Below are 25,428 nucleotides of genomic sequence, written 5' to 3' on the forward strand. Positions count from 1 at the left end.
TAAAATCACTCTGTGTTTTTTCAGAGCAACTCAGAAATGTGTAACAAAAGCTGTTACCATGTTTGAACCTTTTGCCTCAATCTTGATATCTGTGAGAGTCATCTAATTAAATACTAATTCAAAATATGGAAAAATAAATTCATGGCTGTATGATTTATAATTGTGAAAAAAATGGAGATAAACGTTCATTAAAAAGAACACAATAAATCCAATGGCTTGTTAGGAAGACATGAAAGATGATAACTGTGAAGAAACAAACTAGATACATGGAAAAGTGCCCTGTCCAGTATGGTTGCTGCTAGCCTTTAAGCATTCAACGTGGGCCTCATGCAAACTGAGATACAATACAAGAGTGAAATAGATATCAGATTTTGAAGACTTGGCTTGGAAAAAGGGTAACATACTTTAATAACAATTATAATAATTACTAATAATTATAAACATAATTATTAACAACTTTATATCACTTATATGTTGAAATAATAATATTTGAGATATATTGGGTTAAAATATGTCAGTAAAACCTATTTTACCCATTTCTTGGAAAATTTGAGCTTATATATGTTGCTTACATTATGTTGCTATTGAAAAATGCTGGTTTAGAGCCCCTGGAAGACAGGCTGTAATTCTTGGTTACAAAAGCCACATGTCCAGAAGAGTACATGGCTCATAGTTTGTGCTCATTAAATTTTTGTTAACCACCTAATAAATGATGATTGTAATATTTGTTTTCAAAAAGATACACAATTCCATGTACACTAAACTTACTACTATAAATTATTTATATGAAAAAAGACAGAAAAGTGATACACAAAATTGAAGAAGTTGGTTGTCTTGGGATGGTGTGATTATAGGCAACTTGTTCTATTTTTGAAACTTTCTATAGAATAATTTTCTTCCCATAATTTAAAGAATTTTCTTCCTTTTTAAGTTAAAGAATGAAGGCAGAAATTGTTTTTTGTTTTCTTATTTGTTTTTTGTTTGTTTTGAGAAGAGAAAGACGTACACATGAACAAAGCCTTCAAACACACCACTGGCTGATTCCTATGGCCTTTCTAATGAGAGGAAGGGTGTATCTCTTGTGGGGTCTGGTGGGCTGGTGTGATGATTCTTGAGAGTTGCAGCTTGTTGTTGGCGCTGTGTAGTAATCTCTTTGGCCCAGAGCAAGTAAGGAAGATTTTATTATCTCCAGCTTCTGAAAGGAACTGCAGTTATTTCTGAAGGTCAGGTCAGGGAGCATCCTGAGGATGAGTAATAACAGTCCTCTGAGGGCTTTCGATCCTGGCAATGGTTTATAACCATGCAAAGCTGATAATAAAATAATTCCAAAATAAATAAACAGTGGGTACATAAATGCCCTCAGAGATCAGTAAATCTGAGCTCATGAGCTGCCAGTGCAAGAAGCAGATTAAACTTTTTACTTCTAATGTCCTGATGCAGTAAGGAGGATGGTAGCAGCATTTCATGGCTTTAGGGGAAAAAAAGAAAAAAGCAAAGCAAAGTGGCTCTCACACGAAGGCTGAGTGAAGTTACCAACCATTTAAAAAATTCTAGACTGTGACAGATTTCATTGAGTCAACAGATATTTGTTGAGCCCCTACTATGTGCTATGAATGTTTTTCAAGGCTGAAGATACAGCAGTAAACAATGCTTACAAAATTCCATACCTTTATATTCTTGTGGGATAAATGAAGGCAATAAACATATATAATTTAATATGTATTATGTTAGATGGCTGTAAGTCCTAAGGAGAAAAATAAAGTGAGAAATTAGGCCAAGAGACAGATGGAGAGGAGGCTGCAATTTTAGATTAGTGGCCAGGAAAGGCCTCCAAGGAGGTGGTATTTGAGTAAAGAAAAGCCTGAAGGAGGTTCAGGAATAAAACATTTAGATTTTTTGGTAGAAAAACATCTCAAGAAAAGAAAGAGCAATTGAAAGTACCCTGAAGTAACAACAAGCTTACCTGGCATATTTGAGGAACATCAAAAAAAGTCAGTGAGGCTAAAACGAAGAGAAACCTAGGGAAAGTACTAGAAGGTGAAGTCAGAGCTGTGCTGGGGGGTCAGACTGTACAGTCTTCCAGGTCACAGTAAGGACTTTGGCTGTTACTCTGAGTGACTTGGGAAGACATTGTAGGATTCTGAGCGCACAAATGAGATTTTGACTTACACCTACCAAACTCTGGCATCAGAATAGTTAAGCAGGGAAATCAGCTTAGAGGCTTTTGCAGTAAGAAAAATATTATAGTGGCTTTATCAAGTGGTCATTCTGGCAGATATAAGTGGTCATCTTCTGCATGTATCTTGAAGGCAGATCTGATGGGTTTTGTTGACTTACTGGATATACCATACAAAAGAAGTAGAGGAATTGGAGAACACCAGAATCACAACTAGATGCTGGACAGTCATCGACAGGAAGATACTGGAACTCACGAAAGAAGACACCCCACATCCAAAGACAAAGGAGAAGACACAATGAGACGGTAGGAGGGGCACAATCACAGTAAAATCAAATCCCATAACTGCTGGGTGGGTGGCTCACAGACTGGAGAACACTTATACCACAGAAGTCCACGCACTGGAGTGAAGGTTGTGAGCCCCACGTCAGGCTTACCAACCTGGGGATCTGGCAATGGGAGGAGGAATTCCTAGAGTATCAGACTTTGAAGCCTACTGGAATTTCATTGCAGGACTTCGACAGAACTGGGGGAAACAGAGACTCCACTCTTGGAGGGCACACACAAAGTAGTGTGCGCATTGGGAACCAGGGGAAGGAGCAGTGACCCCATGGGATACTGAACCAGACCTACCTGCTAGTATTGGAGGGTGTCCTGCACAGGCGGGGGGGGGGTGGTGGCTGTGTCTCACTGCAGGGACAGGGACACTGGCAGCAGAAGTTCTGGGAAGTGCTCCATGGTGTGAGCACTCCCAGAGTCTGACATTAGCCCCATCAAAGAGACCAGGTAGGCTCCAGTGTTGGGACGCCTCAGGCCAAACAACCAACAGGGAGGGAACCCAGCCCCACCCATCAGCAGTCAAGCAGATTAAAGTTTTACTGAGCTCTGCCCACCAGAGCAACAGCCAGCTCTACCCACCACCAGTCCCTCCCATCAGGAAACTTGCACCAGCCTCTTAGATAGCCTCATCCACCAGAGGGCAGACAGCAGAAGCAAGAAGAACTAAAATCCTGCAGCCTGTGGAACAAAAACCACATTCACAGAAAGACAAACAAGGTGAAAAGGCAGAGGGCTATGTACCACATGAAGGAACAAGATAAAACCCCAGAAAAACAACTAAATGAAGTGGAGATAAGCAACCTTCCAGAAAAAGAATAATGATAGTAAAGATGATCCAGGACCTCGGAAAAAGAATGGAGGCAAAGATCGAGAAGATGCAAGAAATGTTAAAAAATCTAGAAGAATTAAGGAAAAAACAAACAAAGATGAACAATACAATAACTGAAATGAAAACTACCCTAGAAGGAATCAATAGCAGAATAACTGAGGCAGAAGAATGGATAAGTGACCTGGAAGACAGAATGGTAGAATTCACTGCTGCGGAACAAAATAAAGAAAGAAGAACGAAAAGAAATGAAGACAGCCTAAGAGACCTCTGGGACAACATTAAATGCAACAACATTCGCATTATAGGGGTCCCAGAATGAGAAGAGAGAGAGATAAAGGACCCGAGAAAATATTTGAAGAGGTTATAGTCGAAAACATCCCTAACATGGGAAAGGAAATAGCCACCCAAGTCCAGGAAGCGCAGAGAGTCCCATACAGGATAAACCCAAGGAGAAACACGTCGAGACACATAGTAATCAAATTGGCAAAAATTAAAGACACAGAAAAATTATTGAAAGCAGCAAGGAAAAAATGACAACATACGAGGGAACTCCCATTAGGTTAACAGCTGATTTCTCAGCAGAAACTCTACAAGCCAGAAGGGAGTGGCATGATATACTTAAAGTGATGAAAGGGAAGAAACTACAACCAAGATTACTCTACCCGGCAAGGATCCCATTCAGATTCGATGGAGAAATCAAAAGCTTTACAGACAAGCAAAAGCTAAGAGAACTCAGCACCACCAAACCAGCTCTACAACAAATGCTAAAGGAACTTCTCTAACTGGGAAACACAAGAGAAGAAAAGGACCTCCAAAAACAAACCGAAAACAATTAAGAAAATGGTTATAGGAACATACATATCAATAATTATCTTAAACATGAATGGATAAAATGCTCCAACCAAAAGGCACAGGCTCTCTGAATGGATACAAAAACAAGACCCATATATATGCTGTCTACAAGAGACCCACTTGAGACCTAGGGACACATACAGACTGAAAGTGAGGGGATGGAAGAACATACTCCATGCAAATGGAAACAAAAAGAAAGCTGGAGTAGCAATACTCATATCAGATAAAATAGGCTTTAAAATAAAGAATGTTACAAGAGACAAGGAAGGACACTACATAATGATCAAGGGATCAATCCAAGAAGAAGATATAACAATTATAAATATATATGAACCCAACATAGGAGCACCTCAATACATAAGGCAACTGCTAACAGCTATAAAAGAGGAAATCGACAGTAACACAATACTAGTGGGGGACTTTAACACCTCACTTACACCAATGGACAGATCATCCAAAATGAAAATAAATAAGGGAACAGAAGCTTTAAATGACACAATAGACCAGATAGATTTAATTGATATTTATAGGACATTCCATCCAAAAACAGCAGATTACACTTTCTTCTCAAGTGCGCACGGAACATTCTCCAGGATAGATCATATCTTGGGTCACAAATCAAGCGTCAGTAAATTTAAGAAAATTGAAATCATATCAAGCATCTTTTCGGACCACAACGCTATGAGATTAGAAATCAATTACAGGGAAAAAAACCTAAAAAACACAAACACATGGAGGCTAAACAATACGTTACTAAATAACCAAGAGATCACTGAAGAAATCAAAGAGGAAATCAAAAAATACCTAGAGAGAGACAAATGACAATGAAAACACGACAATCCAAAACCTATGGGATGCAGCAAAAGCAGTTCTAAAAGGGAATTTATAGCTATACAAGCCTACCTCAAGAAACAAGAAAAATCTCAAATAAACAATCTAACCTTACACATAAAGGAACTAGAGAAAGAAGAAAAAACAAAACCCAAAGTTAGCAGAAGGAAAGAAATCATAAAGATCAGAGCAGAAATAAATGATATAGAAACAAAGAAAACAATAGCAAAAATCAATAAAACTAAAAGCTGGTTCTTTGAGAAGATAAACAAAATTGAGAAACCATTAGCCAGACTCATCAAGAAAAAGAGGGAGAGGACTCAAATCAATAAAATTAGAAATGAAAAAGGAGAAGTTACAACAGACACCACAGAAATACAAAACATCCTAAGAGACTACTACAAGCAACTCTATGCCAATAAAATGGACAACCTGGAAGAAATGGACAAATTCTTAGAAAGGTATAACCTTCCAAGACTGAACCAGGAAGAAATAGAAAATATGAACAGACCAATCACAAGTAATGAAATTGAAACTGTGATTAAAATTTTCCAACAAACAAAAGTCCAGGACCAGATGGCTTCCCAGGTGAATTCTATCAAACATTTAGAGAAGAGCTAACACCCATCCTTCTCAAACTCTTCCAAAAAATTGCAGAGGAAGGAACACTCCCAAACTCATTCTATGAGGCCACCATCACCCTGAAACAAAAACCAGACAAAGATACTACGAAAAAAGAAACTTAAAGACCAATATCACTGATGAATATAAACGCAAAAATCCTCAAGAAAATACTAGCAAACAGAATCCAACAACACATTAAAAGAATCATACACCATGATCAAGTGGGGCTTATCCCAGGAATGCAAGGATTCTTCAATATACGCAAATCAATCATGTGATACTCCATATTAACAAATTGAAGAATAAAAATCATATGATCATCTCAATAGATGCAGAAAAAGCTTTTGACAAAATTCAACACGATTTATGATAAAAACTCTCCAGAAAGTGGGCATAGAGGGAACCTACTTCAAGATAATAAAGACCATATATGACAAACTCACAGCAAACATCATTCTCAATGGTGAAAAACTGAAAGTGTTTCCTCTAAGATCAGCAATAAGACAAGGATGTCCACTCTCACCACTATTATTCAACATAGTTTTGGAAGTCCTAGCCATGGCAATCAGAGAAGAAAAAGAAATAAAAGGAATCCAAATCGGAAAAGAAGAAGTAAAACTGTCACTGTTTGCAGATGACATGATACTATACATAGAGAATCCTAAAAATGCCACCAGAAAACTACTAGAGCTAATCAATGAATTTGGTAAAGTTGCAGGATACAAAATTAATGCCCAGAAGTCTCTTGCGTTCCTATACACTAATGATGAAAAATCTGAAAGAGAAATTAAGGAAACACTCCCATTTACCATTGCAACAAAACGAATAAAATACCTAGGAATAAACCTACTTAAGGAGACAAAAGACCTGTATGCAGAAAACTATAAGACACTGATGAAAGAAATTAAAGATGATACCAAGAGATGGAGAGATATACCATATTCTTGGATTGGAAGAATCAATATTGTGAAAGTGGCTGTACTACCCAAAGCAAGCTACACATTCAGTGCAATCCGTATCAAATTACCAATGGCATTTTTTACGGAACTAGAACAAAAATCTTAAAATTTGTATGGAGACACAAAAGACCCCGAATAGCCAAAGCAGTCTTGAGGGAAAAAAACGGAGCTGGAGGAATCAGACTTCCTGACTTCAGACTATACTACAAAGCTACAGTAATCATGACAATATGGTACTGGCACTAAAACAGAAACATAGATCAATGGAACAAGATAGAAAGCCCAGAGATAAACCCACACACCTATGGTCAACTAATCTATGACAAAAGAGGCAAGGATATACAATGGAGAAAAGACAGTCTCTTCAATAAGTGGTGCTGGGAAAACCGGACAGCTACATGTAAAAGAATGAAATTAGAACACTCCCTAACACCATACACAAAAATAAACTCAAAATGGATTAGAGACCTAAATGTAAGAACCGGATACTATAAAACTCTTAGAGGAAAACATAGGAAGAAGACTCTTTGACATAAATCACAGCAAGATCTTTTTTGATCCACCTCCTAGAGTAATGGAAATAAAAACAGAATTAAACAAATGGGACCTAATGAAACTTAAAAGCTTTTGCACAGCAAATGAAACCATAAACAAGATGAAAAGACAACCCTCAGAATGGGAGAAAATATTTGCAAATGAATCACCAGACAAAGGATTAATCTCCAAAATACATAAACAGCTCATGCAGCTCAATATTAAAGAAACAAACAACCCAATCCAAAAATGGGCAGAAGACCTAAATAGACATTTCTCCAAAGAAGACATACAGATGGACAAGAAGCAGATGAAAAGATGCTCAACATCACTCATTATTAGAGAAATTCAAATCAAAACTACAATGAGGTATCACCTCACACCTGTTAGAATGTGCATCATCAGGAAATCTACAAACAACAAATGCTGGAGAGGGTGTGGAGAAAGGGAACCCTCTTGCACTGTTGGTGGGAATGTAAATTGATACAGCTACTATGGAGAACAGTATGGAGGTTCCTTAAAAAACTAAAAATAGAATTACTATATGATCAGAAATCCCACTACTGGGCATATACCTAGAGAAAACCATAATTCAAAAAGACACATGCACCCCAATGTTCATTGCAGCACTATTTTCAATAGCCAGGTCATGGAAGCAACCTAAATGCCCATTGACAGACGAATGGCTAAAGAAGAAGTGGTACATATATACAATGGAATATTACTCAGCCATAAAAAGGAGCGAAATTGGGTTGTTTTTGGAGACGTCGATGGATCTAGAGACTGTCATACAGAGTGAAGTAAGTCAGAAAGAGAAAAACAAATATCGTATATTAATTCATGTATGTGGAACCTAGAAAAATGGTACAGATGAATCGGTTTGCAGGGTAGAAGTTGAGACACAGATGTAGAGAACAAACGTATGGACACCAAGGGTGGAAAGCGGCGGGGTGTTGGGGATGGTGGAGTGATGAATTGGGCGATTGGGATTGACATGTATACACTGATGTGTATAAAATGGATGACTAATAAGAACCTGCTGTATAAAAAAATAAAATAAAATTGAAAAATTAAAAAAAAAAGAAGTAGAGGAATTGATGGTGTGAGAATTTTTAGCCTAAGCAAACAGGAGTGTGCATTTTACCATTTATTTATTTATTTGTTTGTTTATTTTTAACATCTTTATTGGAGTATAATTGCTTTACAATGGTGTGTTAGTTTCTGCTGTATAACAAAGTGAATCAGCTATGCATATACATACATCCCCATATCCCCTCCCTCTTGCGTCTCCCTCCCACCCTCCCTATCCCACCCCTCTAGGTGGTCACAGTGCACCAAGCTGATCTCCCTGTGCTATGCAGCTGCTTCCCACAAGCTATCTATTTCACATTTGGTAGTGTATATATGTCCATGCCACTCTCTCACTTCGTCCCAGATTACCCTTCCCTCCCCCCGTGTCGTCAAGTCCATTCTCTACATCTGCGTCTTTATTCCTGTCCTGCCCCTAGGTTCTTCAGAACCTTTTTTTTTTTTTTTTTTTTAGATTCTATGTATATGTGTCAGCCTACAGTATTTATTTTTCTCTTTCTGACTTACTTCACTCTTTATGATAGACTCTAGGTCCATCCACCTCACTACAAATAACTCAGTTTCGTTTTCTTTTATGGCTGAGTAATATTCCATTGTATATATGTGGCCCATCTTCTTTATCCATTCATCTGTCGATGGACACTTAGGTTGCTTCCATGTCCTGGCTATTGTAAATAGAGCTGCAATGAACATTGTGGTACATGACTCTTTTTGAATTATGGTTTTCTCAGGGTATATGCCCAGTAGTGGGATTGCTGGGTCATATGGTGGTTCTATTTTTAGTTTCTTAAGGAATCTCCATACTGTTCTCCATAGTGGCTGTATCAGTTTACATTCCCACCACCAGTGCAAGAGGGTTCCCTTTTCTCCAACATTTATTGTTTGTAGATTTTTTGATGATGGATTTTGCCATTTACTGAGTTGGGGAGGATTATAGGAGGAGCAGTATTACCAGGGTGATCAGGTGCTCAGATTTGGATACGTTCCTTTTGAAATGCCTTCTAGAAATCCTAAGCTATGGAGACATCAAGTAGGAAGTTGTACATGTAAATTTGGAGGTCAGAGGAGAGTGCCAGATATATAAATCTGTAGATATAAATCTGGGGTCATCAATTTATAGATGATATGTAAAGCCTTGAGACTAGATGAGATTGAAGGTGTGAATGTAGATAGAGGAAAGAAGTCCCAGGAGTGATCCCTGGGATACTATATCATTTAGAGATTGAAAGGTAAGGAATCTTCTCAGGGAAGAAACTGAGAAGGGGTAGCCATGAAGGGAGGAGATGAATCCAGAGAGTGTGACATCCTGGAGGCAAATAAGAAAATATCTCAGGGGACAGGAGAGGCTAGCTGTGTTAAGAACTATTGATATGCTAAGTAGGATGAGGACTAAATATTAACTCAGGGATTTGTAACTTGTAACTCACCGATAATCTTATAGTTTATAAACTTTCATATGTGGTAGGCGAAAAATATAAAAATGGGATGAGATAAATTGAAGAAAATAAGTATAGACAATTTCTTTGTTAGGTTTTACTGCTAAAAGGAGAGAAATTCGGTGATAACTAAAAGTGAAGTGGGAAGTTCTGGGTCCCACTTGGGATGTAGAAAACTGGAAAGAGACCATTCTTACTCTCACCACAACAAAAAGGCAGTTAATTGTCAAATTCACAACTTTTCTTGAACTATCAGAGAGCTTAGGTCTCAGGGCAAACAAACAATTTAAAATATAAGGTAAGACTGGTGTTTCTAAAGAGAAAGGGAATGCAACAAGCACTTGCTTACCTGTAGCAGATATTGGATTTCATTCAATTGTGCAAGAAAGTTTTAGCTAAAAAGTTTAATAAATTCTAAAGGCTGAATGTTGGCTAGCATGAGAGTATGGAAACTGTGAGAACCATAGGCATAAGGGTTGTTCAGAAACACCTGCATCCTCTTCTCCATGGGTACTCATGAGAAAGACTGAGGGGCAGGCCTTTCTTGCAGTGCAGGCCCTCCGGAGAGGAACAGCAGCATTGCAGGAAGATGTAATGCCCTTCTTTCCTATTTTTCCTACTGATCAAAAACCTCCAGCTTCTGTGAGAAGGGTATCAAACTCTGTTGCCTTCAGGCCACAGTTAAAAACCCATTGCAGCTGGGAAAAGGGAACAACAACAACAAAATATTCTATCCCTTAGTGGGGGCAAGAAAATGCCCTGGGCCCAGATCATTAGAAATCTCCTGCTCCTGGTTGGAGGGGTAGGAACAGTAAGAAGTCTCCACCTCTGAGACCCAGTGACACAGCATCTGTCAAAGACCGAAGCTGAACCAGAACAACAGAAAACATCCCCCTGTTTCCTCCACCTGGCTACCAAGCACTGAGTAACAAGTATTAGTGGTCTACAGCTGGGAGAGGGGTATAAGCATGTGAAGAGACCCTCTCTGAAGTGCAAGTGCAAATAAAAGACCTGAAGCTGTGGGTAGAACAAACACTGAGGAAAACCCTCTGATGAATCAGCTCCTACCCTAAGCATAAGATAACACTAAAGGAATTTGAAGCCTGTCATGCACTAGGAATAACTACAGCAACAGTAAATCCCCAGAGCAACTCAATTCTTGACTAGGTTGACTCACAGCATGCTAGAGACCTAGCAAAGGAAACAGTGTGCCCATTTGCAGGAATACGTACTATTTATCTAAACCTGTACACAAGAGATGTTTGGCTTAGTCTACACAAGATGTTTGGCTTTCAAACAAAACAACACACCAAAAGCAAAAACCAAAATAACAGACAATCAGGAGATGAAGTTAACAAAACCAGACTCAAGTTATGCCCAATTGTTGAAACTATCAGATAGGGAATTTAAAATATTTATGATTAATACTGTAAAGGCAAGAGTGGGAAAGGTGAACAGCATGAATGAACAGATGGAGAACTACAACCCAGAGACAGAAATCATAAAAAAATCAAATGGAAGTGCTAGAAAATTTTCAAGAAACATGGTAACAGGGATGAAGAATGTCTTTGATGGGCTCATCCGTAGATTTGATAAAACTAAGGAAATAAACAGCAAACTTGATGATAGTTCAATAGAAATTACCTAAACTAAAACACAAAAAGAAAAAAGAGTAAAACAAACAAAGAAACAAGAGGCTTCAAGAGCTGTGGGACAATATCAAAAGGTCTGATATGCATATAATTAGAATCCATAAAGTAAAAGAGAAAGTGTACATGACAGAAGAAACATTAAAGATAAAATGACCAAGACTTTTCCAAAATTAATGAAAGACACAAAAATTATAGATCCAGGGGGCTCAGAAAACACCCAGCTAAATAGTACTCTTCCCTCAAAACATTCCTAGGCAATTTTCATTCAAACTGCTGAAAATCAAAGAGAAAGAGAAAGTACTCAGAGAAAAAAGAAACATTTATACAGAAGAGCAAAGAAAAGAATTACTATAGAATTATCTTTTAAAAACTATGGAATCTAGATGACAATTGAGTGACATCTTTAACATGCTAAATTAACAACAAACTTTCAACCAGCAATTTGAAACCTAGGGAAAATATATTTCAAAAATTAAGGAAAAATTAACACTTTCTTTTCAGATGAGCAAAATATGAGAAAATTCATTGTAGCAGACTACAAGAAATTTTCAAGAAAGGACTTCAGGCAGAGGAATGTAATATCATCCAGAAACCTGGATTTACACAAAGAAATGAAGAGTATAAGAAATGGCATATTCGAGGTAAGTGTAAATTTTTCTTAGTTTTCATTGTTCTCTACACAAAAAGAGGACTATCAATGTGTTGTGTATTTATATCACAAAACTAAAATGTATGACAATTTAGGATTTTGGAGTATGATGTTCTAAGGTCTTTACACAATACGTGAAACAGTGTACCATTCAAAGATAGACTCTTCTACATTAAAGATATATATTGTAAACCCTAGGGCAGCGGTCCCCAACCTTTTTGGCACTGGGGATTGGTTTCGTGGAAGACAATTTTTCCACGGATGGAGCAGGGGAATGGTTCAGGTGGTAATGTGAGTGATGGGGGCGGCAGATGAAGCTTTGCTCGCTCACCCGCTGCTCACCTCCTGCTGTGCGGCCCAGTTCCTAACAGGCCATGGACGCTACCGCTACCAGTCTATGGCCTGGGGGTTGGGGGCTCCTGCCCTAGCGCAACCGCAAAAAACTACAAACAATAAGCTGATGGTGGAGACAAAATAGAAAATAAAAATGCCTAATCTAAAAGGCAGCAGAAAAAAATAGTTTTCCTGTCATTCTTTCGTGCCTTTTTGTAATCTATTCCAAACAGAAAAGAGAGTATTGTTTTTAATTTACCATTTTAATCGTTTTTAAGTGTACAGTTCACTGATGTGAAAGTACATTCACATTATTGTATAAGCAACTCCAGAACGTTTTTTATCTTGAAAAACTGAAATTCTATACCCATTAAACAACCACTCCTCATTCCCTTCTCCTCCAGCCCCTGGCACCCACCATGCCATTGTCTGTCTCTATGAATTTGACTTCTCTGGGTACCTCATATAAGTGAAATCGTACAATGTTTGTCTTTTTATGACTGGCTTATTTCACTTAGCATAAGGTCCTCAAGGTTCATCCATGTTGTAAGATGGGAAATGAAGGATTTCCTTCCTTTTAAACGCTGGATAATATTCCATTGTATGCATATGCCACGTTTTGTTTATTTACTCATTTGTTGATGGGCACTTGGGTTGCTTCCACCTTTAGGCTATTGTGAATAGTGCTGCTGTGAACATGGGTGCATAAATATCTCTTCGAGACCCTGATTTGGATTCTTTAGGGTATATACCCAGAAGTGCTGGATTATCTGATAATTCATATAATTTTTTTTGAGGAACCTCCATACTGTTTTCCACAGCAGCTGCACCATCTCACATTTTCACCAACAGTGCACAGGGTTCTAATTTCTTCACATCCTCGCCAGTGCTTATTTTCTGTTTTTTGTTTTTTTTAATAGCCAAATAACAGGTGTGAGGTGGTAGCTCATTGTGGTTTCAATTTACTTTCACTTAATGATTAGTGATGCTGTGCGTCCTTTCATGTGCTTATTGACCATTTGTTTATCTTCTTTGAAGAAATGTCTATTCAAGTCCTTTGCCCATTTTTAATAGAGTTGTTTGTTTTTTGTTGCTGAATTGTAAGAATTCTTTACATATTCTGGATATTAACCCCTTATCAGATATATGATTTGCAAATATATTCTTCCATTCTCTGGGTTGCCTTTCACTCTGTTGATTGTATCCTTTGATGTAACCGTGACTTTTTGAATTCAAAATAGCTTATTTTTATCCCAACTAAACTTCATGGCTTTGCATGTTTTCATCCCTGCCTAGAATGCCCCCCTACCTTCCTCTGTTTGGATAACTCCAATGCATCCTCAAAGAGAGTATATTTTAATAAGCATGTAAGCTTTGTCCATTCTCTACTTTTAAACTGCATTCTGCATTCCAGGTTCTCCCTTTGTGACTGTTCAGCCACATATTAAACTGTTGTATTCGCCCTGACTACACTTTATTGTGTTGACCTTCTTTTGTTTCCTCTTAGTACCAAGCTCCTCCCTGAATCAGAGCCTTCACAGTTGATGTTCTTTCTATCAGGAATGCTCTCTCTCAACCTCTTTATCTGCCAAATTCTCATCACCCTTCAAGTTTAAATTTACATGTTAATTTCCTCAGGGAAGTTTTCCTTCACCCTAGAGACTTAAATCAAGTTAAAGTGTTAAATAGTTTCTCATGACTCTATAATTGTCCTTCAAAAACATTTATTACAATTTTAATTATTTATTTATTATTTTAGGGTCTCTTGACAATGACATCTGCCTAGTTCTGACCATTCTAATTATTCCTTTTTTTCTTAATCTTAATTTTTTTGAGATTTTTTTTTTTCTGATGTGGACCATTTTTAAAGTCTTTATTGAATTTGTTACAGTATTGCTTCTGTCTTTTGTTTTGGTTTTTTGGCCCTGAGGCATGTGGGATCTTAGCTCCCCAACCAGGGATCAAACCCTCATTCCCTGCATTGGAAGGTGAAGTCTTAAGCACTGAACTGCTAGGGAAGTCCCCCTTAATCTTAATTTTTAATCTTAATAAAAGTAAGGATCTTGTCTCTCTTGTTTATCACTTATATCCCAGTGCCTTGCACAGTGCCTGACATAGAGTAGGAGATCAGTTTATAGAATAAATGAATGAAGTACAAAGACGTAAAGAAAAGAAGCATTTTGTTTAAGATGTGGGGGAAACAGCAGTTGAAAAGCACTGATATAATTATGAAATAAAAGCAGCATATAGTATAAGTGTTCGCTAGATAGGAGTTTAGAAAGCAGTCTATCATTTTTAAAGGAGGAAACTGAGCCAAGATTGCTTGTGACTTAATTCTGTTGTCACACATCTAATAAGTAACAGAATGAAGCAGGCTGAGATTCCATCATTATAAGTACAGTGCTCTTTACAATACACGATTCAGCTTTTATAGCTCCCCAAAATGCTAAATGGTAATGAAGTAAATGGATTAAGTAGATCATTTGCACAGGAGTATGGACAAGGTCATCCTGAAATGGACCCCATGTCAATTTAGCTAGGTGTTCTAGAAGTTCTAGTAGCTTCTGATGTCAATTTTAAAGGTGAGTTCTGTGTGAATCCTCTTCCTCTAATGGCTTTCTAACTCATAAATTTATGCATAAATTTTGCATCACTTTATATTTGCTGCCAGGCTGTTCTCTGCATCAACGGGTTTTTAATATGTATTATCTACTTAGTAAATATGTGCTTCCTTTAATTGTTTCTGATTTGCACTGCTCAGGGAAGAAAGGTTTAGAGAAGCAATCTGGGAGTGTGGAATGAGCATAGGTCTTGGATCTTGGGTTTGAATTCTGACTCTGCCCTCCAAACCTTAGTTCTCTTATCTCTGAAATACAGGGGTAATAATACCTACATCCTAACATAGGTGAAATGAATTAATGTATGTAAAGGCATGACAAATAGAAAAGTAATCATTTAATATTAGTTTCATTCTCAGCCTAGTCTTTATAGATTTGGTGAACTAATCATTTCACTAATGTATCTGTTATGATTCTAGATTTTGATAATGAATCTTTCAACTCAACCTTTTCAAATGGCAGAGTCTGAAACTCTTGAGTTCCTGTCTTCACAGTGGCACCTGTCTTTACATTTCTGACCATCATAATTGTTATTTTTTGGTCTTCTCTACTTCTGATGTACACTTATAATATCTTAATCAATATTCCAGGTGTGGGCCACCAAAGTTTAATAGAAGGTAGGTTAAAGTTTCTCAGCGTACCTGTTGATGATTGATTGTTATAAATATTAAGAAAGAACTTTTCATAAAATTGATAAACTAGGAATTCATCCACTTTTTTCTTAGGTATTTACTGATCATCTCTTTTGTACATAAATTATAGTTGCCCAATTTAGCAAATATAAATACAGGATGCCCAGTTAACTAGCTGTCTTGTATTTTATTTGGCAACCCTACCATAGATATGAGATAATCTTGGTATAAGAATAAAAGATTAAGATATGGTTTCTCTCTAAGGAAGTTTTTTGTTTTGTTTTGTTTTTTTAAGTTAAGGATATAGGCATGGACTTAGATAGGTAACCAGGTGATACATGGAAAGAAAGGGTTGCAAGTGGATGTTATATAAGTTCCTAGGGCTGCCATAACAAGGGACTCCAAAATTGATGGCTTGATATTACAGAAATTTATTTTCTTGCAGTTCTGGAGTCTAGAAGTCTGAATTCAGAGTGTCAGCATGTTTTTTCTTTCTGAGGGACTCTGAGGGAGAGTCAGTTCCATGCCTCTCTCTTCTAGCTTCTGGTGATAGCCAGCAATCCTTGACACTCCTTGGTTTACAGATGCATCACTCCATTTTCTGCCTCAGTCTATACATGGCATTCTCCCTGTATATCTCTTCTCCTCTCCTTATAAGGACACCAATCCTATTGGATGAGGGACCACTTAATGACCTCATTTTAACTTGATTACATCTGCAAAGATCCTATTTCAAAATAAGGTCGTGTTAAAAAGCACCAGAAGTTAGGATTTCAACATATCTTTTTGGAGGACACAATTCAACCCAAACAGACGGTGTGGATATTGAATGCCATAGAGTTCAGAAAAAGAATCATCTGTTTTGGATGGAATGATGAAAAAGGCCCACAGTAGTGTCAAGAATTAATTGAGCTTGACTTTGAAGGGTGGGGAGACCTTGTTGGAGAGGAGGAAAAGGGCTGGAAGTGGATGATGAATAAGATAATAGTGAAGGGACTCATCTTCAAGGAAAGGAAGGTATTTGCTGTAATTTACTAAGGATAATCACAATCAGGCTGCAAACTCTGAGAAAAGCAACAATAATTAAACTTCCTCAGCTCAGAGAAGCAACAGTGTCTTTACAAGACAGATTTTATTGGTGTCCAAGTTTCCTTTCATCTCTAAAATTCAAATTGCTCAGTGTTAATTAGGTTTTGGCACCAACCCCAGAGATACTAGAGGGACAAGCCTGGGAAACTACTATAGGCAACCTTTGTATCCCTGAAGGAGGCACTAAGCCAGTTATACTGGAACCAACTTGGAGATTATATTTTAAATAAAATATTTATGTAAAATAAGGTGTAAACTGTAAGCAATCAATACATTCTCACTGTAGTTAGAATGCTATTTACTCAATAAATGGTCAATCTTTCTGACTTTTTAGGAGTTATCTGTATAGCAAAGTTGGTCTGGATGAAACAAAGACCAGAAAAAAGGCTTTATAAGCTTTATTGATTGTATGAGAAGCCAGTGTAGAAGCATGCTAAGCTGGTTCTGTGTTTTTGTGAATGTGTACCATATTATGGCACACCATAGAATGTACCATATTTCTATATAGACTAAAGGTTTTAGACCTGGATTTCCAAATTCTTGAAGGAAACAAATGAAAATCAAGTTAAATAGCAATTCACAGAAGAAATAGAAGATTAAAGGGACAAGCCAGAAGAAATGCAGGCAGTGGGCTATTTACTCTTTTTCTGTTCCTTTGATGGGGACTTTTCTGGATATGTGTATAATTTCTCACATTTTCCCTGCTATAATTAGTCAATTAAATTAAGTTTATGTGAAGCTCTTTTTTTAAAAAAATGTCAGTTACCTTAGAACTTAGTAAATTACTGAAATGCTACAAGGCTAGGGTTTTCTTTTGGTTTTGTTTCAAAAATTCATTTGAAAAGAAAGGGGAAATCTAATAATTGGGATGAGCTCTTGCTTACTCGTTTTTAAGTTACCTTTTCCCCTTGTTGCTGCCCCTTTTAGTCACTAAAGAGGGAAGTGCAAATACAGGGATGGACAATGAAAGGAACCTCTTGAATCATTGTGTTACTTACAGTTCTGTGATCTTTGCTGCCAACAGAGATTTGGGTTTGTAAGGCTAATAACCACAGATCTACTTATGTTACGTTGTCAGTTGTTCAGATAAACTACCACAAGGCTGGGGTCTTGGAGACTGAAAAGGTCAGATGTACTCAGTGAGAAAATAAGGATGTGCCTGCTTTCCATTCAATATATCATTGTTTACAAAATTAATTTTTTAAAAAAAATTATTTATTTATTTATTTATGGCTGTGTTGGGTCTTCGTTTCTGTGCGAGGGCTTTCTCTAGTTGTGGCAAGTGGGGGCCACTCTTCATCGCGGTGCGCGGGCCTCTCACTATCGCGGCCTCTACTGTTGCGGAGCACAGGCTCCAGACGTGCAGGCTCAGCAATTGTGGCTCACGGGCCCAGTTGCTCTGCGGCATGTGGGGTCTTCCCAGACCAGGGCTCGAACCCGTGTCCCCTGCATTGGCAGGCAGATTCTCAACCACTGCGCCACCAGGGAAGCCCCTACAAAATTAATTTTTATTAAAAGAGTGAACGTAAATATTTTATTCAATTATTATATTGTTGAATCTATGTAGAGCTTAGTGCAAGAGTTAATCAATCAATCAATCAATCAATTATGATTAACAAGAAACCTAGATCCAGTTGCATACCTTGTCCATAATCTGCAACTTATATCAGAAAAACTTCTGCTGTCTTGGTTCTTTCCAGGCATTGGTAAATCTGACTCAGCAGAACTCCAGGAACTCTGTGATCCCCTGCACTTTGGCCACTGACAAAGCCCCTGGAGCCTTTCTTCTGCCAGACACCTTTATTTAAATAATCTTCATTCTGGAAAGAATGTTTTCCATGCTTACCACTTATCAAGTGAAAGGCGGCATTTGTCTTTCTAACTTTTAAGGATCTCCCCAGGTTCCCTTCTTAATTCCAACTTTACTAGCTTGTGTTAAAATTCTACATCCCCAGGTTATTTGTGATAGATATGCACATAGCTGGGGTCCTTATCTGCACAAAAAGGAATAGCAGCTCAGGATTAAAAAAAATCCTCCTTTCCCCTATGGGACTAAAAAAATCTTTTTTATTTTAGAACATCTTAAAAACATATAAAGGAGAAGGGAAAACAACCCAGAGTATCACCACTTAAAGGCAACTGTTATCAGTATTTTAGTTTATATTCTTCCAGTCTTGCTGCTTCCTGCATATTTTATTTTGTAAACTAGTTGCATTTGTATTCTCTCTAAAATGGTGTGTGTGTGATTTTTTTTAAGCTAAAGCTGTTCATCAGAAGTGGTATAGCAAGAAGGTCATGAATGCAGGAATGTGAAGACAGAGTGTGAGGGTTCAAATTCTTATTCCTCTGTTTTTGCAAACTCAAGGAAGTGATTCAGCTTCTTCAAATCTTAGTTCCCTCATCCATAAAATAATCTTGGGATAAACATCTTTGTGTGAAAAGATTTTTCTGTAGTTCAGTGTATTTTCTGAGTTATCTCAATTCCAAAAAGTAGTATGACTGGGTCAAGCAGGGTGAACATACTGTAAAAATTTCTTTCCAAAGGGGTTGTAGCTGTTTAAGTTTCCATCAGCATGGTATAAACCGTGAGGGATAATCATAAATCATGGTTTTAAGCCTCTCTAACCTTTAGGATGGTTTGTTGTGTAACAGTAGAAAACCAATACAATGAATTAATGCAGAGGAAACACAAGCTCTTTGGTTTGAAATATTCCTTCTTTAAAAATTAGCAGCCACTAAACATTGGAGCTGTCACTGATAGCTTTTTTCAAAGTGGAAATACAGTCATAGAAGACAACATTCCAAATTAACTAATGAGGAAAATGGAGAGGTGAGAAGCAATTAAGAAATGAACAGGATGTAAAATTTAACATGGGGTCGGTGGAAGAGAGAATTAAAAGAGACCTGGTAAAATGGCCATTAAGAATCAGTTTGGTACAGTATGCAAGTCAAGGGTTGAGGTGACTTGGGGATTTGTGGAGTCTAAAAGATAGGGTGTTTTGAAAGGACAAATTAAGGGTTAAATGACTTTTTGCCTTGAATGTCTATTCCCCTATATATTGATGGATCTTTGTTTCTGTCTCATATAGTATGGGGGGGGGCCAATATCGGAGGGCAGTGTTGATATATTTCACATACATTGATTTTGTATGTGGGTAATTTAGTAACATAATGTCTATGTATTTCTGTGCCAGTGGTGTTTTTAAAAAGTATTATCTTTGTGAGTTTTGGGATGGGTACTAACTCCAGATTTCATTTTGTTATTTAATTTGGTTTATTTCTACCTTGCAAATGCATATAAGTAATTGGAATTTAAGATTATACACTAGAGCTACATAAGATGTAGCAGAATTTAATTGACTTAAAATATACTAAATGACAATGTGAAGAACATTCATTTTATTTAGTATTTTATAGTCACTGTTTATCTTTTTGGTGGCCCCCTAACTATACTGAGTTTATGAATGTTTCTGAGGAAGGTGGATTGACAAGTTTATGGAGAAGAAATTCTCTTGAAATGCTGCTATTGAAACCATCAGCCAATCTTCTAGACAATTGAGAGGCCAGATCCAACTCCCTTGAGCTTTCCTTTGAGGGATGAGATCTCAATATAAAAATTAGTATTGAGAGACTTTTACTTTTGACATTGGATATATTACCACTTTCTTTCCACTTCCAGTTTGCAGTCAAAGTCATCTGTTGCTCCAGTGCAGACTGTTTATTTTTTAAAAGGGTTAAGATTTTTACTACATGAACTTAATTATGTAATTATGTAACAGATCTGGTAACTGCTTCGGAGGAACCATTTTAATCTATGAGGTGCCTGAGATAGTCTTTAAAGAACATCTAATTACACAATTACACTAATAGACTAGAGTAACGGGTAGCAGGAATATCTTTGGAGCCATAAGAGAAATCTTACGGCCTTTAGGTAGGACATATAATATCAGTTATGAAAATAATCCCTCCGTTATGTCATTATGTAACAGCACATAAGGGCAAAGGAGATATTAATGCTGGATATAATATATATTACATGCATTTTGCTCTTTTGACATAAATGACTTTCTTTAATTTAAAAAAATATGTGAAGTCAATTGAAGATATCTTTATCCTGTGAGAAAGAAAAAACTATGATATTTTAGATATAGAATGACAGTGACATTTGAAAGAAAAATTTTAAAAGTTTGTAAATATATCAAGTTAATTACAGAAGCATGCATATTAATTTCAAAACTATAAAAAAGCAGTTAAGATTTCAAAGACAGACAATTTAAAATAGTATATTCATATATTTGAATCTGGCATACTATTCTTCCTGAGTAGTAATGAAAAAAAAATCAGGAATAAAACTAAAACATGCCAGCACCTTCAAATACTATGATTGCTTTAGCTATATGCTGGGGGTGAAGGTTTTGTTGAAATCTGGGCAGTTCATCAGAAGAAAAGTGTATTTTAATCAAGGTTCATGTTGTTCAAACATTTTGGTGTTGGTGATATCATTCTTTAATATCTATTTAGGAATATATAAGCAAATACTAACATTTTGACTCTATTTTATATAACTGATAAAAATCTGTCTTGGTTGTTTTATGAACAAGAGGCTTTTTTGTTGTATGTTTTAAATTTAGGATACATTTTACAAAAAAAGCCCAGAATCTATCAAAGTATAACATGGTTGAAGAGTCATTACCCATTAAAAAGTTTCACACCAAAGTATATCTGATGACAAAACAAACAAACAAATAAATACAGGACATGATTGACAATGGGTCCTGGTACATACTAAATCTACTTTCCCTTTGCTTTCTATTATTTTTGTTTGGTCTGCATGAAAACTAATACATATGCAGGGAAAATTCTAAAATTGTCTGCCATAAGCATAGGCTTATATTCTCTGAGACCACTGGTATGTAGAGAAATAGTTGGCATCTGTAAATGAACATTTCAAATGTTTCACAGAGCCAGCAATTTTGGGAAGGTTTTTTCAACGAAATTTTTTGATAAAATTATGCAAGTTTTGGTCATGACAAATATTTAAACAGTACATTTTTAAATTCACCTAGGGACAGTTATCAAAATATGGCCAAAGTGTTTACACGCCTTTATATTATATCTTATTTTAAAAAGTCAAGTTTTGCTTGGTATGTGTAAACTCCCTATCCTTACATATACATATCTTTTCTTCCCCCTAAAAAATCTGAATGGTGTTCAAAACCCACAATGTTGGATTGAGTTCTGCACACGAGAATATTCATATTAACATCTCAAGCAAAAATAACTTCTCATTTTTGAGGCCCAAAAATATTTCCTTAACTAATAAGTATCAGTTCATTATTCAAGATGGACAGTATATATGAACTATGTTTCACATATGCTAGCCCCACACCGTGGGGTAATACTTAATGCCCCTCTCGCTCATCAGCGTTCTCAAATAAAACACAGCAACCACAAGCACAGTGACATAGCCTGTATAGTTAAAGTCATTCTTCTACTAAATGAAAAGTAAGAAAATTCTGGATATGACTATGAGGGAGTAACAGGACCAGATTTGCTTTCTCACCCTAACCAACTAAGAAACCAGACAACATATATAAAGCAATTGTTATCTGACATTACATGACAGATAGCACATGATTATTATCCCTGATTACAATGTAAGCTGTATGACTGCCCTAGTTTACCACCTAGAGCCTGTATACCCTCTGCTGTGCAGGGACAGAGGAAGCAGATTAAAGCCATGGAATCTCACTGAGTTTTAGAGACATTGATTGGAATTTAGGGAGGCCAAAATATTGGAGCAAAGGAAGCTCCACAAAGGCAGAGCTTGAAAGATCTGCAGAGATGTCCCCTTGAGTCTTTGGCAGAGTACCAATCTGCTCATGCATGAGAATAAACTATCCAAAGCTGGCAAAAGAACCACTGGAAATAAGTAGGCTGAACAATTCCTGAAGCTAACCATGGGCTGAGAGTAGTTTCTGTTTGTGTCAGACTCGAGAAGTTTCATAATAAATGAGGCATTGGGTAAAATACTTAGAAGAAAATTATCTTAGTTGTAGGATCAAATTATCTCTAGAATAAAGGCTGCTGTGGACCTAACCTAACAAAGCTTCAAAGCAATCCTATACAGAAACAAAATAAGACCAGGTAATCTAACTGCATCCCAGACAAAGAGGTCAACACCATTTAAAGGAATACAACAAAATCCTCCACTCCACAACATAAAATTCAATGTCCTACATACAAAAGAAAATTGAAAGGCATACAAAGATTTAGGAAAATACTACCCATAAAAAAAATCAATCAGTAATTCAGACTCATAAGTAATAGAAATGATCAAATTAACAGACAAGGATGTTAAAAATAACTATTATAAATATGCTCCATATTTGCTCATTAAGGTTGAGATTCAGGAGAGCATGAACATGATGAGAAATGTAGAAGATATAAAAGGACTCAAATGAAAACTTCTAAAAATTAAAAATAAAATACATAGAATGAAAAAATACATTGGTTTGGATTAATGTCAAATTAGACCTTGCAGGAAAAAACATCAGTGACCTTGAAAACACAATAAAATTTTTCCACATGAAGTAGAGAGTGGGGTGGGGGACAGAATGAAAAAAAAAAAAAAAGAATAGAGCACCAGTGATCTGGGAAACTCTCAGGCAATCTAACATATGTGTAATTGGTATCCTAGAGGTTAAAAAAAAAAAAAGGAAGAGGGGGAAAGAAACATATTTGAAGGAATAATGACCAAAATTTTTCCAAATGTGATAAAAATTAGAAATGTACAGATTGAAAAAATTCATTGTATGCAAAGTAGAGGAAACTAAGAAAAACACACCAAGGCACATCATAATTAAATTGCTGAAAATGTATAATGAAAAGAAAATTGTAGAAGTAGCCAGAGAAAAAACAAAAAGGAACAAAGATAAGAAAGACAGCTGACTTATCACTGGAGGCTACAAAAGCCAGAAGACAATGGAACAGTATCATTACAGTACTAAAAGGAAAAAATAAAAGGACCTGTCGATCTGGTGGTGCTGAACTCAGTATTTGGTGATTGGGAGGACGGATTGTGGTAGATTTTATGACTAATGATCCTTCCTACCAGGGCATTATGCAACTCTATCCTGTTCAAATTAGGGGTGGCCATGTGCATGAATGTCTTGGCCAAAGAAAAGTGGTAAAAGTGTGTCATATGTCACTTTAGAACAGAAACTGTAAGAATAACATGTCTCTTTTCTTTTTTCCCTTGAGACAGGCAATGTTATAGATAGAGGCAGGTCCATCAGCCTGGGATATGGAATCATGATAACATGAAGCTGAGCCATAGCTGACCCACAGATGACATGGAACAGGAACAAGAGATTTAACTTGTCATAAACCATTGTGATTTTAGAATTGTCAACACAGCCTAAGCTTGACCATCCTAACTGATACAGGCAGCAAGATTAACTTGGGGAAACTAGGGCAGATTCACAGCATGAGACTCTAAAAGAGAATACTCACACATCTTGCAAAGCCCTCAAATAATACAGTGCCAACTATGCAAATATTTCTAATTTAGAAGAATGGTGATTGGTACTTTAAAGAAACTGAAGCAGATAGCAAAGAGCTCACTTGCTAGTCCAAATTTCAAAAAGATAGAAAAAAATAAGAAGAAAGAAATAGACCCAAGACAAATGTAAGAGAATGAAACCATACTGTAAAGCTTCAGAGAAGCTAGAATACCATATGAAACATGAAAAATAGCTGAAGGCAATAGAAAGATTTGGTTAGCAAGTAGAAAAGCAACAAAAAGGTAGTTTTTGTGCTTCGAGTTGATGGTGTAATATTAAGGGATGCATAGAAGTAGGCAGTTCTTAAAAGAACTAACTGAAAAGGCCATTAAAGACGTGGAAAAGAAAGGAAGTGTAGGATAGGTAAAGAGGGTACAAAAGTACATAACTGTGTAAAAGGAGTACAAATCCATGGTTCAGAAACACTGTATCCTAGGGCTCTCAGGGATTATTTCACTGGGATTGCTGAATGGCTGCTGATGACCTTTGATTACATTTTCTGTTCTTTGTTGATATATATTATAGAAATGTGATTTTTCTTATTTTATATATTGATCGCATGGCATTGCAGAGCTCTTTAATTCCAACATGTTAAATGCTTTTGAATTTTTGAACTAAGCATTATTTATCAGCCAAAGTGATATATTTTTTACTTCTTTGCAGTTCTTATAATTTTAAAGACCATTTTGAACTGGGTATAATGTTCATTTCTCATTTTCATTTCTAAATTTTAACCTTTAAACATATTGTCCACTGTGGGTTTTTTATTTTTTTTTTGACAGATATGAGATTATGGATGTTTCTTCTATTTTCAGTTTGCTAAGACTTTCTTTCCAATCACAAAGAGGTCTTAAGATATTAGACTTGCTTTTCCTATCTATTTAGATGTTATTTTTTCTCATTTTAACAGTAAAAATGGATAGATATTCAAATGTTAATGAATACTTACATTCTTGGTATAAATCCAGTTGGGCCATGATGTTGTGGTGGCTGTTTCTAATACGTTAGATTTTTCATCTGTATTCAAAAGTGAAATTAGCTGGTAATTTTCTTTTCTCTTTGATTCTATTTTCAGTATCAGGGTATGATAACTTCATAATGAATTAAGATGGATTTATTTTTAAGTTTTCTTATTCCTTAGAATAGTTTATATGAAATTTGGAATTTTATCTTTCATTGATTGATTGAAGCAACAAAAAAAATTATCCAGACTTCAATTTT

General features: G+C 36.5%; 1 long non-coding RNA gene across 1 annotated transcript in view; it reads left to right on the top strand.

Annotated features, from left to right (window-relative positions):
• Nucleotides 1-25,428, top strand: part of LOC309638843 — a 516,516-nt gene that overhangs the window by 99,331 nt on the left and 391,757 nt on the right. The window contains exon 2 of the long non-coding RNA XR_014251323.1: nucleotides 11,823-11,962. This is a non-coding gene — a long non-coding RNA (uncharacterized lncRNA). The remainder of the gene's footprint in view (nucleotides 1-11,822; nucleotides 11,963-25,428) is intronic.

Source organism: Balaenoptera physalus (genome assembly GCF_965194825.1).
Source record: "Balaenoptera physalus genome assembly, chromosome: 11".
NCBI classification, from domain to species: domain Eukaryota; kingdom Metazoa; phylum Chordata; class Mammalia; order Artiodactyla; family Balaenopteridae; genus Balaenoptera; species Balaenoptera physalus.